The 13,262-nt window shown below is 35.8% G+C and overlaps 1 protein-coding gene across 4 annotated transcripts in view; it reads left to right on the top strand.

Annotated features, from left to right (window-relative positions):
• LOC5572162 (G2/mitotic-specific cyclin-B3) overlaps positions 1-13,262 on the top strand; it is a 56,929-nt gene that overhangs the window by 17,043 nt on the left and 26,624 nt on the right. The gene's annotated exons all lie outside the window — the stretch shown is intronic.

Raw genomic sequence — 13,262 nt, 5'->3', positions numbered from 1 at the left:
ATATTTCTCAGTATTGGATTGACCAAATTTTAATCCAGAACGGCATAAGAACCGTAATCTCATAATTTTTGAAGAGCACTTCTGGCGGAAAAATCTGAAAACTATTCAAAATCATTGAAATAGTTATTGAAGTTATCGTATAAGGGTTTGGGTTCATACAGCCTTCGCGTAAATGTTTTGGGGTCACTATAACTTCCTTGAAATGGGAAAATTCTGTGAAATCTTATCATTTAGTCGTCCCCGTTGATTTGACCACATTTAATCTGAACTTTTTTTAATTTGTACCCCGCTAATTTGCACATCGTTCAGAATAAAAATGGTTCAAAAACGTCATTTAGCTCATGGAACGGAGTAAAGTGAAATGGAACGCTGTGGAACGGAACGCAGGATCAAAACCAAAAAAGTGAAAGAGGTAACCAGAAACACGTTTCTAGAGTGACTATTTTAATGTTTTATGATTGAAGCTAGTTATGATACATTTAATATTCTTTTCTGATGATTTAAAGGTGGCCCAAAGGCAATGTAGGTTTATATGGAAATTACTATGAAGAAATTTTGAAAAACATTCCAAACACGTTAATACTGGAATGTAAGTACAAACTTGTCAGCCGATAATGAAAACTTATTCTTCAAATCATAATAAACAAATTTGCTGAAGAGAGCAATTCAATTCTACGGATAAGAGAAGAGATTTGTTTCTTCAGTAACATCCTTCATTAAGGTTTGAAGAGTGTGTTTTCATTATTGGATGATAATTTTGTACATCCATTACAGTATTAACGATTTTTCAACATTTTCCAAAATATCTCCATAGTAATTTTCATATAAACTGACACTGTCTTTGTGCCACCTTCAAATTACCACCGAAAAAACTGAAAATTTTACAGAACACTATTTTTATGGTAACGAAAGTAATGAAGATATGGGAGATTAGATTTTCTACCCTTTTCTATACTGTGTTTGGCCAACCGCTAACTAGGTGGCGGTAGTGTGCAAACGTTTAACTCGAGTGAAAGCGCCACCTACCAAATATTAGAAATGTATGACGAAATTATTTCGAGTGTTACGCTCTCTCGTCTGTGATAGTTGATTCAATAGTGTAACTATTGATAAACATTCAAATTACTTCTTTATGATTTCGATAACTTTACACAATTTCCAACATCTTTTGATAAAGCATATTTTGTAAAGTTTTTTTTTTTCATCTAAAACATTGAAAAAATCGTGGATGAGAGGAGATTTACAGAGCGCGGTACATTTCTCTTAGATCTTGATCTATTACCTCACGTGCCATAAAATTTTGGGCAGCTTCAAAAGACCTGAACGTCTTTATTTCGTCCTTGATCCTACGTGGTTCTTCTGGACCAACAATTTTTACAAATGCTGAAAAACCTAATCCTAGGATGTTTTTTTCTTAAAGAAGATCCGTAATATTAGGCAACTATTTTCTGTATCTAGCAGAAATCAACATAAAATCGATTTTTCAGAATATGTAAAAATAGCTGGTCCAGAAGAGTCCGATTTTGTGTTACTTTTTTAGTAATTGATGTGAATAGACAACTTTGTGTGTTATGTTCCGTGGTGCAATGTTTGCTTCTGGATTTTGTTTTTATTACCACTGAAAAAAGAGCCATCTGTTGGCATATCTGTTTTGATTAACGTTCTATTTCAAGATTTTTTCTTTTTTTTCAAGAAAATTTTTTTAGAAATTCCAAGAGGTTTTTATAAAATTATTTTTACATTTTAGTTAACTTGCAATATAAAGTCGACTCGAGATTATAATTTTAATAGCACTTTTCTTATTATAATCAATATAAAGTCGACACGGGATTGTTATGCGAATAGCATAATAATTCATAAGCTTAGAAATGCCAAGCTATCACATGTTTACACATGGCTTCAGGGTCCTTTTAATAAGTTATGCGAGAAGTGTGATGTAGATGTATTTGTCTCAACATGGACAGATGACGAGTTTGGCTGAGTTGCTGAACGTTGTTTCATATTAAAAATAAAATATAACTATTTTCAAGCTAACGGCGTGTCTTTGTTTGTCAAATCTTTATACTTCCTTATATACTTCTCTCTCGACATTACTTTCCATAACTTTCAGTCCTAGATAGCAGTCACTTACAATTTCGTTTTGCTCTAATTGATTTGATTAGATCATAAATAAGAGTTGGAAACCGTTTTATACGGCCCTATAGTCTCCCCGTTACCATTTTCTTGCAGAGGGAATGAAATATTTGACAGCAGCTGTTTATTTCATCTAGCTCCTCCAAGTCCCTCATCGATCAGTTCAATACACTTTGAAAGAATTTAGAATCTTCTGTTGTTTACTCATGCAATAGGTTTCCTTCTTGCATATCAGAGGGATAGAAACATCGTTGTCGTAATTCAGGTAATCAGTTGTCTTTCCATTTTTCTATCCTTCGCAGCTTTGGTTTTACCTGAGGTCAATTACTGTATGTACTTGTTCATCGTGGATATAATGAGAGTATTAACTATATTTTGTTAAATTACAATATCAAAACATTGATTTTAATTGTATATGAATTAAATCCAGGAATGTACAGTATTAAACAGGACACTTGCATTTTTTTTTTTTTATTTTCCATACAAAATAACTATCTTTAGAGGGTTATATCTTAGTCACTTATGAATCGATTTTAATGAAATTTGAACATGTCGCATGAAATATGATTACACGTAACAAAGCCTGAAGAAAGCGCTATTGTGGAACATCAAACAAGGTCGAAAACGATGCATGCGCCTTTGTTGTGAGATATGTAACATAATAAGTTCGAAATGACCTTTTAAAGTGTGTTCTATGAAAAATTAGGCAGTGTTACATTTGTTTGTCTCTGGTATAATATTTTATCTGATAAGATATCGATTGCTTCTTATTCTTCTTAAGCAACTAGATTTACTATGGGAAAACTTAATTTTGCAAGAAAAATCGCCAGAGGTCGCCCATTGAAAAATAATAATTCTGAGCACAGACTTCGATAGGTATTTTTACGATGCAGAATATTGCCGAAGTCCGCGAAACAATCCGACACTTGTGGAAAAAGCTATTCAATGAAAACCTATTGGCAAGCGACGTTTTACATGTAAAGGAATAACAATAATAAAAAAATCAAGCAAAATTTCCATACAGTCTATGCTTAATAACTTTTTTCACAAGCTTCGGATTGCTTTGTATTCTTTGGCAATGTTGATCATTGTAAAAATACCTATCGAGATCTGTGTTCAGAATTTTTATAGAGGACAATGCGCGAACTCTGGCGATTTTTCTTTGCAAAAGTAAGTTTTCCCATAGTAAATCCCATACAAACTTTGAACGGCTGGTGCTAAAATATAGCTTCATCGATCGAGCTGAAATTTTGCACAGTTTTTATGGGACCTAAATGCAATCCAAAAAGTAGACTGGAGCGAGAATCTTATTTTTTATATGACCGTGTCCCAGGCTAATGAACATTTCTCACTGTAATTTCAAAAAAGGACTCATTTTGTAGAACTGATTTTCTCTAGGAGATTTAAGAGCGAAGTCAAGCTGTATTATAAATAGGCTATCAAGCATAAGTAACGAACTCTTTACAACCTGATCATCAAGTGACAATAAAAGAGATTGGTTGTAACTGTTTCAAAAATGCTAAAATACCATTATTTTTTAATTCAAATGTATAGCTTTAAATCTCGCATAATCTGGGATAACGCCCTCAAAGCCATTGGTAACCACGTGTGTAGTTCGTTGTTTCTGAGCAAATGAATGAATAAGCATCCAAACCAGAGCGTTAATGATTAATCATAAATTTAATCACCATTTTTTATTAAAAAAAATATGATTAATTTGCTCTAAGGAATGCCAAAAATTTCTTAAGTGGGATCTATCGTTAATCATGAGTAACGTTCGTCATAATCTAGTGTATAATCTATTAGTTGCATACTTCAAGGCGTTTGATGCATACTTTTAGGCATTTAATCATTAGCTAGTGAATGATTAATGATTAATCATTGATTAATCATAAAAATAATCATTAAATTACTTTGGTACAACCTGAACACCTTGATGTACACAACGGATGTGTCTTAGAGTTGAAAATAATAAGCTTTACCCATGATAAAGGAAACAATCCAAATGGAAAAGCTTTTCGCATGGTTTATCGTTTAATCATCATATTTTTAATCATGATTAACTTAACGCTCTGATCCAAACCTACACCACTGGTAGGTAGGGCATGATCCTTTCTTCACCATAGCGTTGTTAAATAACGTGTAATTCCATTCAAATGCTCAGAAACAACGAGCTACACACATGGTTACCATGCCAATGGCTTTTAGGGCGAGATCATAAATTATGCGAGAAATGTTTTTGATAGAAATAGCACTGTCATAAGGTGTTATACTAAATCTGTTTATTTTTGCGTTCGTTTTGCTTAATATTTGACAGAAATTTTGTTATTTCATTGAATAGATTATGGGACCTGCACTATCAAGGTTACCCACATTATCGAAGATACCCCGTTTTACGGTACCTCTAATGTACATAGCGACGAGGTTGAGAAAGTCTGCCGGAGTGTCTTCAGCGAAAAAAGACACAGTGACATTTCGACCTTCGTCAACAAATGGGACCGTTGTGTTACTTACTAGAGACGGGCTTCTCGAAATGATGACTATAATCGATGGTCCCACCGTCAAGGGACCTGATTTTTGACGGTTTCCTTATGTATTTCCGACAACATCTACGAATGATACATGAAACAAGATTTGGGAGCAGCGAATTTTGCATTCCCATGCAACGTGCACATAAGGATTGGCTTGGTTCGTGCTTCCTGGTTCCCTCGCTGAAGTACGCGGGTATCATTTTCCCAATAAGCTAAGCAACAAGCAGTCGCCAAAAAAGAAGCAACAACAACAGAGCGCCTTACACATCACAATGCTTATTCAACTAGAACATAATTAGTGCGCCTGTCTGAAAATTTAAATTTATTCCCATTCCAAGTCATCTAGTGCGGTCATGCCTCCGTCGTTCCCTTCATCCTCCCGATCGGTGACAATGGCGATGGCAAGGATGAGAAAAACCAGAAATTCCCATTCGCGAAAATCGAGACCCATCTCCTCTCTGGAAATGGTAACAAACAAAAAGTCATATAGGTACCTACACGGAGAAATATTTTTACTTAATTTTTGAGTTTACTTTACCCAAAATTAAGTATATCGATTATAGTTTCAACCCAAAATCTCTCGGTTTTCTCTTTCTCCCACACGAATGTTGTCAAAAATAGAGAGAGCTGCATCTACCCAATGGGGGTACTTTGGCCCAATAAGCCAAATTTGGGTAAATGCAACTTTTCTCATGTTTGGGTCGAAAGAACTCAATTTTGCGTTAAATCAACCCAAAATTGAGTATATTTTTCTAATGGAATCAAAGCCAAACTACCTAGTGGGTACCTTGGAAATTTAGCCAAAATTGAGTTATTGGGCTCAACTACGGAATTGCGTTGAAACAACCCAAAATTGAGTTGAATTCCGTCTCCGTGTATGCTTCTTCTGCACTGTCTTCGCGGATCCTTCTTGTCGTTGTGCTGTACCTTCGAGGTCTTGAACGCTGAGCAATTCCTGAGGGCAATGTGGAATAATGCACTTTCTGTTTGTACATTTGCTATACAAGCATGTATTTTTGGGAGTACGGGACCATTCATAGATAACGTTGCATTTAGGGGGAGTCTCTGATTGTATGGCGATCCATGGATCAGGTATGCCAGTTCGAAATTTGTCATAAATATTAAATCATCTATTTTTTTTTAATTTAATTTATTTTTTTTCCTTTCCTGAAGAGCCTATTTAACCACTGCGTCAAATATTTTGGAATATTGTGGTAAGACCCATATTTGATTTGGTGCTAATCAAATATCCTGTCACAACTAAGGTGTGATAGACGTTGGTTGATATAGCGCACGATCCCAGCTAACAAAGACAAAAACGACATTCAGAAGATTGGATTTTCCCAATTTTATATAGATGATACCTACTAAGGCAGTGACCAGTCAACAGACCGGTTATTCAACTAGAACATTCAACTAGAACATACCTTAAGAATCCTTTTTTTGTATAGCCTGGGCGTTTGAACCACTGGGCTTAAAAAAACCTTTTTGCTTATCTTGATGTATCTGTAATATTCCAGCTGGATTCTACCATAGATATTTAGATTTAAGTTTTGCTCTCAGAGCGCACTCTGAAGCTCCACAAAATGGCTAAACTATATCACTAAAATTAACGGTTTGGGCGCTATTCAAAAAGCGCATGAAATCAACCAAATCCAACACAGTGCATCGTTGCGTAGTCTTGTGAGTTTTACGGAAAAGCTGTGCTTGCCCATAATTTTCCATAGCTCTTTGCGGATAATTCTAACGTAAACCGCTTTAAAATCGATGAACAGATTATGCGTTGCTACATGGTATTGACAGAATTTTAGAAGGATTTTCCTGTAGTGTAGATTCGATCAGTTGTCAAGCGGCCGTTGATGAACCCTGCTCGATACCTTCCCACCAATTCATTTACTTTATGATAATCGACGTTAGATAATATTCGATAGAACTTTGTTGACGACATTTAGAATATGTGATTGCACGGACGGGATTGGTTGTCCAATGGCTACCGCTTCTGCTTCATAAGCAGAAAGTCATGGTTTCAATCCCAGGCCCGACCTTTTCCTCGTACTTTGCAATTGTATCTTTCAATTGCTTCCTCTCTGCCATAAATTTACCACCATTTAACAAACTGGCGTAGATGCAGGGGTATATCCGGTTCACTGTGGGTTTAATGCATCAACAATTCCTCCCCTTCACCTCATTGGTCTGCATTCTGACGTGGCAGGCGCCATTGTTGCCTAAAAATATTGTTACCTATCGCCATTGTTGCCTAAAAAAGCACTTGTACACTGAGGATATCTGTTAGTCCCAAGCAGTCATCTGGTTGGTTCCTTGTGTAAGTGCAGCTGATATGGCTATACTGGCGTAGCAACCACGGACGGCCAATCAAGCTCAAGCTGAAGCTCAAGACATTTAGAATAGTGGTTGCACGATAGTTTTCACATTCCAGGCCAATGTCGACAGACGGCCAACCTCTCCGGGCCCATTTTGATGAGATCAGCCTAAATACTATCCTTACCAGCCGACTTGTTGTTTTTGAGCTGATCGATGACATCTTTAACGTTCTTCAATCTCCCCTCTTCTTGCAACGCTGCCTCGGGATTCTGTCCCTATGCAGTGGCTAAGTTCGGCTGTTTCACTTACAGTAGTTTGTACCGAGGCGGGCGTCGGTACCGTACATTACTGATGATGGATAGTTTTGGGCGCAGTTTCACCATGACATTCACAAGATAGTAGTCAGATTCAATAGCGTTGTGATAAGTTCTTACGTCGGTTATTTCGGAAAATTGCCGTAAAAACGTGATCAATTCTGAAGAGAATCATAAAAAATCCTTGTTTGCAAATCCCTGCATTATAACTTGGTGAAAATATGCTGCAATCCTCAATGAATGTTTGAACAAAATGAAAATGACAAGATTTTCTGTAGATTCTCGGAAGATTTCTTTACAAATCAAATTTAAAATAAGATTCTTGAAGGATTTCTGAACAGATCCTTGGAAAACTTCGAACAATATCCTTCCCTGATCAATTTTAGCACACAATAAATTGGCTTTTCATGAATATATCGATCGATCTCTACTCCTAGATTTTTGTCAAAGTTATAGTGAAAACTGTGTGAAATCATGAGAACATTCATCCTTAGGGGCGATAGAGGAAGATAATGGGTCTGAAAATGCAAAAAAAGGCCACGTAGTTTTTGGAGTCATCTAAACTGCTCGTGGTAAGGATTATAGCTGATTTGTGATAAGATGGCTATAGAAATTATTGATAGATTCCTAAAAAGATGCTTCTTCATCTTCTTGACATTACGTCCCTACTAAAACAGAACCTATTTCTTGGCATAGTGTTCTAATGATACTTCCGTAATTATTAATTGAAAGCTTTTTTTGCCAAAGTTGCCATTTTTGCATTCGTATATCATGTGACAAGTGCGATGATGCTCTATACACAGGAAAGCCAAAGAAATTAACTTTACAAAAATATCCTAGACAAATATATAAAAATTGCTTGAATATATATTTTCAATTGGTTGATTGTATATAATAATAATAACACATATTTGGGACGAGATTTTGTAGGATTCTTGCCGCACTTATTGTCATGTCCACCAAGGATATCATATTCAAATCAACGAACTTTAATAAAAAGGATGTCATACTCGCTAAAGATCATTCTTTGAATCAACGAAAATCTCGACACAAATTCTTGAAGGATCTTTTCTAGATTTTGATTTTACCGTATATAATTCAAGATGGGTCCAGATAGCCGTAGCACTAAACTCGCAGCTTTTTTAACTAGTTCATTTGTTTGAGACTTAAGGCTAAGTAGCCTGTCATTCGTTTTGACAACAACGATGACTTTTCAGCTTGCGTTTCAAAGTGATAAAACTCAGTCTTGATAGTTTATATTGACTTTAAAAAGTATCATTGTACGCGCTAACATGAATAAAGTATGCTGATACTTTTTCAGCAGTGTCAGTGCAAAACCAACTGATTTTCTTTGATTCTGAATCGTGAGATGAATTAGCAACAATCATCAATGACGCGTACAAATTTCAATGACGGCCTACTTCGCCTTAATCGCGTTTAACGTTCTACACTGAACCAAGGAATCATATCAGATTTATCTGAAAACACATATAGTTTTTTTCCATGTAGCTTTTCACATAACGCTCATCAATTTAACACATAAACTTGTGCGATTTCTTTTTGATTAAATTCATCTGATAAAACACATACATTTGATGCAAATTTATCATACGATCCATTGGATTTTGGCAATGAGTTTTATGTGAAATTCAGATGAAAATTATTGCTATTGTTAGTGATTTTTGTTAGATATTAAAATGAGTTTGTGATGATTCTTCTTCAGTTTTTATCCAGTAGAATTGATGAACAATCTAACCATAATTTTAAAAAAATCTGTTTATTTTACACATGATTGTCATTTGTGTGAATAAGCGATGGAAGCGAATGCATTGGATTATATTGGTTAACCGATTCTATTAGCTCTGAATTCTTCTGGATGGTTTGTTCCGTTCCTTCCGACCTTGTTCCGTTGACTTCAGCTAGGAATAGAGTTAATGTTCAAGTCTAAAAGAATTAATTCACATTCATTTTTTCGTTTATAAATATTTAAATAACGTTTTTTACTTACTTTTTGACTATCCCAAACATAATTCTGTAATCCACGTCGCGTTGAAACAAAATTTTATTCCAAATACTTCACAATGATTCTTTGAGACTCAAAATCGCCATTACGAAGATAACGCTACAATGACTTTTGACATCTGCCAATCCCATAGCATTCATTGGATTGAATACATGACTTTTGTTCATATAGGGTGCCGGTACCAATGGTTGTAATGTACCAGTAGATTGGACTATGGAATAAAACGAACATTTTTCGATAAAAACGACATGTGCTATTTTTGATGGATAGATCGTCTCTAGTTTAGTTGATTTGCCAAATTTCAGCTTTTTATTTTATCAAAAAGTCATATAAATAATTAAGTTTATGCAAAAAAATTGCTCCCTTGCACCAGTAGTAGCCGTCGTGTTCCAGTAGTGGATCAACGGATGGAAGCAGTTCTTAAAATGGATGTATAAAAATGAAGAAAAGCTCTAGAGATGATCTTTATGCTTCATTCGAAAGATATTAATTGCTGTTCCGAGGGAAAAATGTTAAACCTATGTAAAAAATTACCATTTTGTTTAAAATTCCTTATATCATTCCCGAACGTCTACTACTGGAGCACTAGCGCAACTACTGGAACACGTGTACCAATAGTGGCTCAAGCGATTTTATGTTAAAAAATTAGTTTTATCACTCTTTTTATATTTTTCCCATATAGTAGAGGTTGAAATCTTTCTGTTGACACCAAAAGATCTCTGTTAAGGCTTTTCGTTATTTTGTTATGATTTTTTATAGCTTAGGTAGTCCACTAATGGCACCGGCACCCTACGTTTCATAGTGTTGATAATTGAATATTATGGAGTATCATAATGAGATTTATATGTTTCTTACATGAATGTCAATGGACACATATAACGTGAATTGGATTTCAATTGTCGTAAGAGTATGTGACGTTTTTAATATCTTCTATGATATTTCTTGGTTCAGTGTACCGAGCCGAAATTCATTTTGTTGTATTATTTACAAATCATTCACTATTTGTATCAAATTTAGTATGGGATGGATCCAGGGTACTCGTGGCCACTCGAGGTTAATGGTCACAATTTTTGTAATAAAAAGGACATGGTGAGGATTGGGTTGAGGGTTTTCTTCTGCTCATCCGGTAGGTATATCGTGGTAGCTCGATTAACGTGTAATAGCATTGGTACCAATTTCTTGCCGGTATTCGTCTGCCGGCCGCAAGGATATCCAAAAGTTGCGCTCTGAAGGCGTCCATATCCGGGCATTTCCAAATTACATGAGAAAGGCCCCACACCTATTACAAATATTACTCAGCGCGAGGGTAATCCTGTGCAAATGTGCATCTAGCGAGTACCTAATGGTTGGACATAGGCAGCGTCCATTTATTATGTAACGCTAAAATTGAAAATTTTCAAAGATTTATTTAAGAATACATTCAGAGACTTATCCAACACAGGTAGCTCCAGTAATGTTTACAGGGATTACCCCAACAATGCTACTAGAATTTTCTTCAGAAATTCTTCTATCGATTTGTCCAGTTGTTGTTCTTTAGGATAAATTCCGATTATTCCAGGAAATCCTAAACGATTTTTTTTGTGGAGTTCCTACTTTGTTGTTTAATAACTTCGAATTCCAGCCATTTTCATAGGCATTCCTCCATGGATTCTTCCTGGAATTGCTCCATGAACTCCTTCAGAGGTTTGTCACGTAATCTATTAGAAACTCTGTCATGAATTCCTTAATGACCTTGATCCATTTCTCATGAAATTTATCCAGAATTTTGCTCCAGAGATTTTTTTTGGGATTTCAACAGCATTTCATTAAGGGATCCTGATGGGGCCTCTAAAAAATTCTCGAAAAATTTAGCTAGTAAATTATTCATGGATTCCTTAAAACTTCATTAAGGGCTTACACCAGTAAATTCTACAGCTACATTATCCTATTAATTCCTTTATTCATACATACATTTCTCCAAAGAAACCCTCTAGTGTTCAAGGAATGTTTCAGAAAATACTGCAGGATTTTGTCCACGGTTTTGATTGGTATGTTTTGTTTATGGTAGGTAGATGAACTGAAAAAATGTTTCCATTTTGAAGAGTGAGATTCTGATTTAGAATTTAAAAAAAAAACTTTCTCTCGAAGACACCGTTCCGCATACGAAGACAGCTCTTCTGTCTACTCTATGTAACCGTGCCTGTTGTTCAGTACCGTTTAAAAGGCAATCCTTCTATCCCAAAGCTAGCTGCTTACCATGGTCTCCGTCCCCCTCACGCATACCCTCAATCAAAAAGGTTAATTCTTCCAGGTTTACCAAATCTGCTATCATTGCAACAGTCATCTTCACCGTCGTACAGCACCCCTGAATCACAGACGTTTGTCTGTGGTCGTACATCGATCCCTGGGATAGTGGTTTCTGCAGTTGCGCAGCATACCCTTCGATTGGCGCGTAACAAGTCCTTGCGTGCAGCCAGCAGACTTACATCCGATTATATTAGGATAGAAAAAAAATGAAAAAGGATCATCAAGGAACAAGTCAGAAGGGCTCGCACAAAACACATGGAGTAATAAGAAGCTCGTCCTACTACTGATTCTTATTCGTTTACTCGGTTGAACACACATACTGACACCGAGGTAATATTTTTCGGTTATTTACTTCTTGCCTCGGTGGGGTCTCTGCAGCAAGGACCTTCCACCGCCAGATGTGTATAGGGTTACCATCCGACCTGATTTGTATTGAAGCGTCCTGATTATATTTTGATAACTAAGGAAAAGTTCTGATTTTCCTGATGAAATATTTTATGCTTTAACTTTTAACATTTGGCATTTCAATAAAAAAAAGTAGAACATTTAGCTGAACAGAAACTATATTTCAATTTGTCAATTTTCCAAGATGAAATAGGGGAACTTACGTATTCTCGGCGGTCTAAGCCGATGCCGCGCTTCTTTTGTAATATTCTCGGACATCAGCAGACAAATTCCGTGGTTGTCTGTTTACATTTATGCGTTGCTCAATCCTCTATCGATTCACACCGACAGACTTGTCAAAATGATTTTGGAAACATTTTTACAACGCTGCGAACATTTCTTGTCAGTATGACTATTGTCGGCAGCCTCATTCTGTTCGGCAACTTTCCCATAAAAACTGCTGGTGAATCACTTCGGCAGCTCCAAATCAGTCGCATTTTGAAGCGTCTTCATTTGAATTGATGACATCTCTGGCGGTATTGTTTGTTCAGTCTCGGAAATCTCGCCAGTGGGAAGCGGACAGAGCAAAGAATCAATGCTGTGAATTTGGCGTTTGAAATTTGGTTGCCGATAATAGTCGAATGGTGCCGTAAGTCTCCCTACAACAATAATAATGCTTTCAATTCCGATTTTGTTTTTGCACGGATTTTTTACGCAGCCGTGCAAAAAAGTTTCCATACATTTTTTACGCCAAAACCTTATTTTTGCATGAAGCGTAGAGAAACGGTTTTTGAAATTGTGTACTGAATTCTTTTTTTTTTTTTTGAACTATACGCATCCCCCGTGCAAAAACAGAATCCGGTGTATGACGTATGTGAACTTGAACAGCTTTTCAAATTTGAACATATGTGTTATCCATCATTTTAAAAATTTCTTCTATGTTATTTCGAAGATGAAACCTTGTTGCTTTGAAACTCAATTGTGTTCAAAAATATGTTTTGATTTTCTTCAAATATGAAATTTTTACAAAAGTAAAGCAATTTTAAAGAGTATAATGTATAAAAATGTATATAGTATTGCTTGCTGCTGTTTTTGAATATATGGTATAATTTAATAATACTTCACATTTATGTACACGTTAAACCTTTGCCAAAGCTAAAATTTTGTCAAAATTACGCCCGGCTGGCCTCGATAATTATTCTCGAATGTTTTCACAAAAAAATATTTAAAAGTTATTGCTCTATATCGTTAAAATGGTTTTGCAGCACA

Source organism: Aedes aegypti, chromosome 1 (assembly GCF_002204515.2).
Source record: "Aedes aegypti strain LVP_AGWG chromosome 1, AaegL5.0 Primary Assembly, whole genome shotgun sequence".
Classification (NCBI taxonomy): Eukaryota; Metazoa; Arthropoda; class Insecta; order Diptera; family Culicidae; genus Aedes; species Aedes aegypti.
Note: the sequence above shows the minus strand (reverse complement) of the source record. Positions and strands in the feature narration are given on the sequence as shown.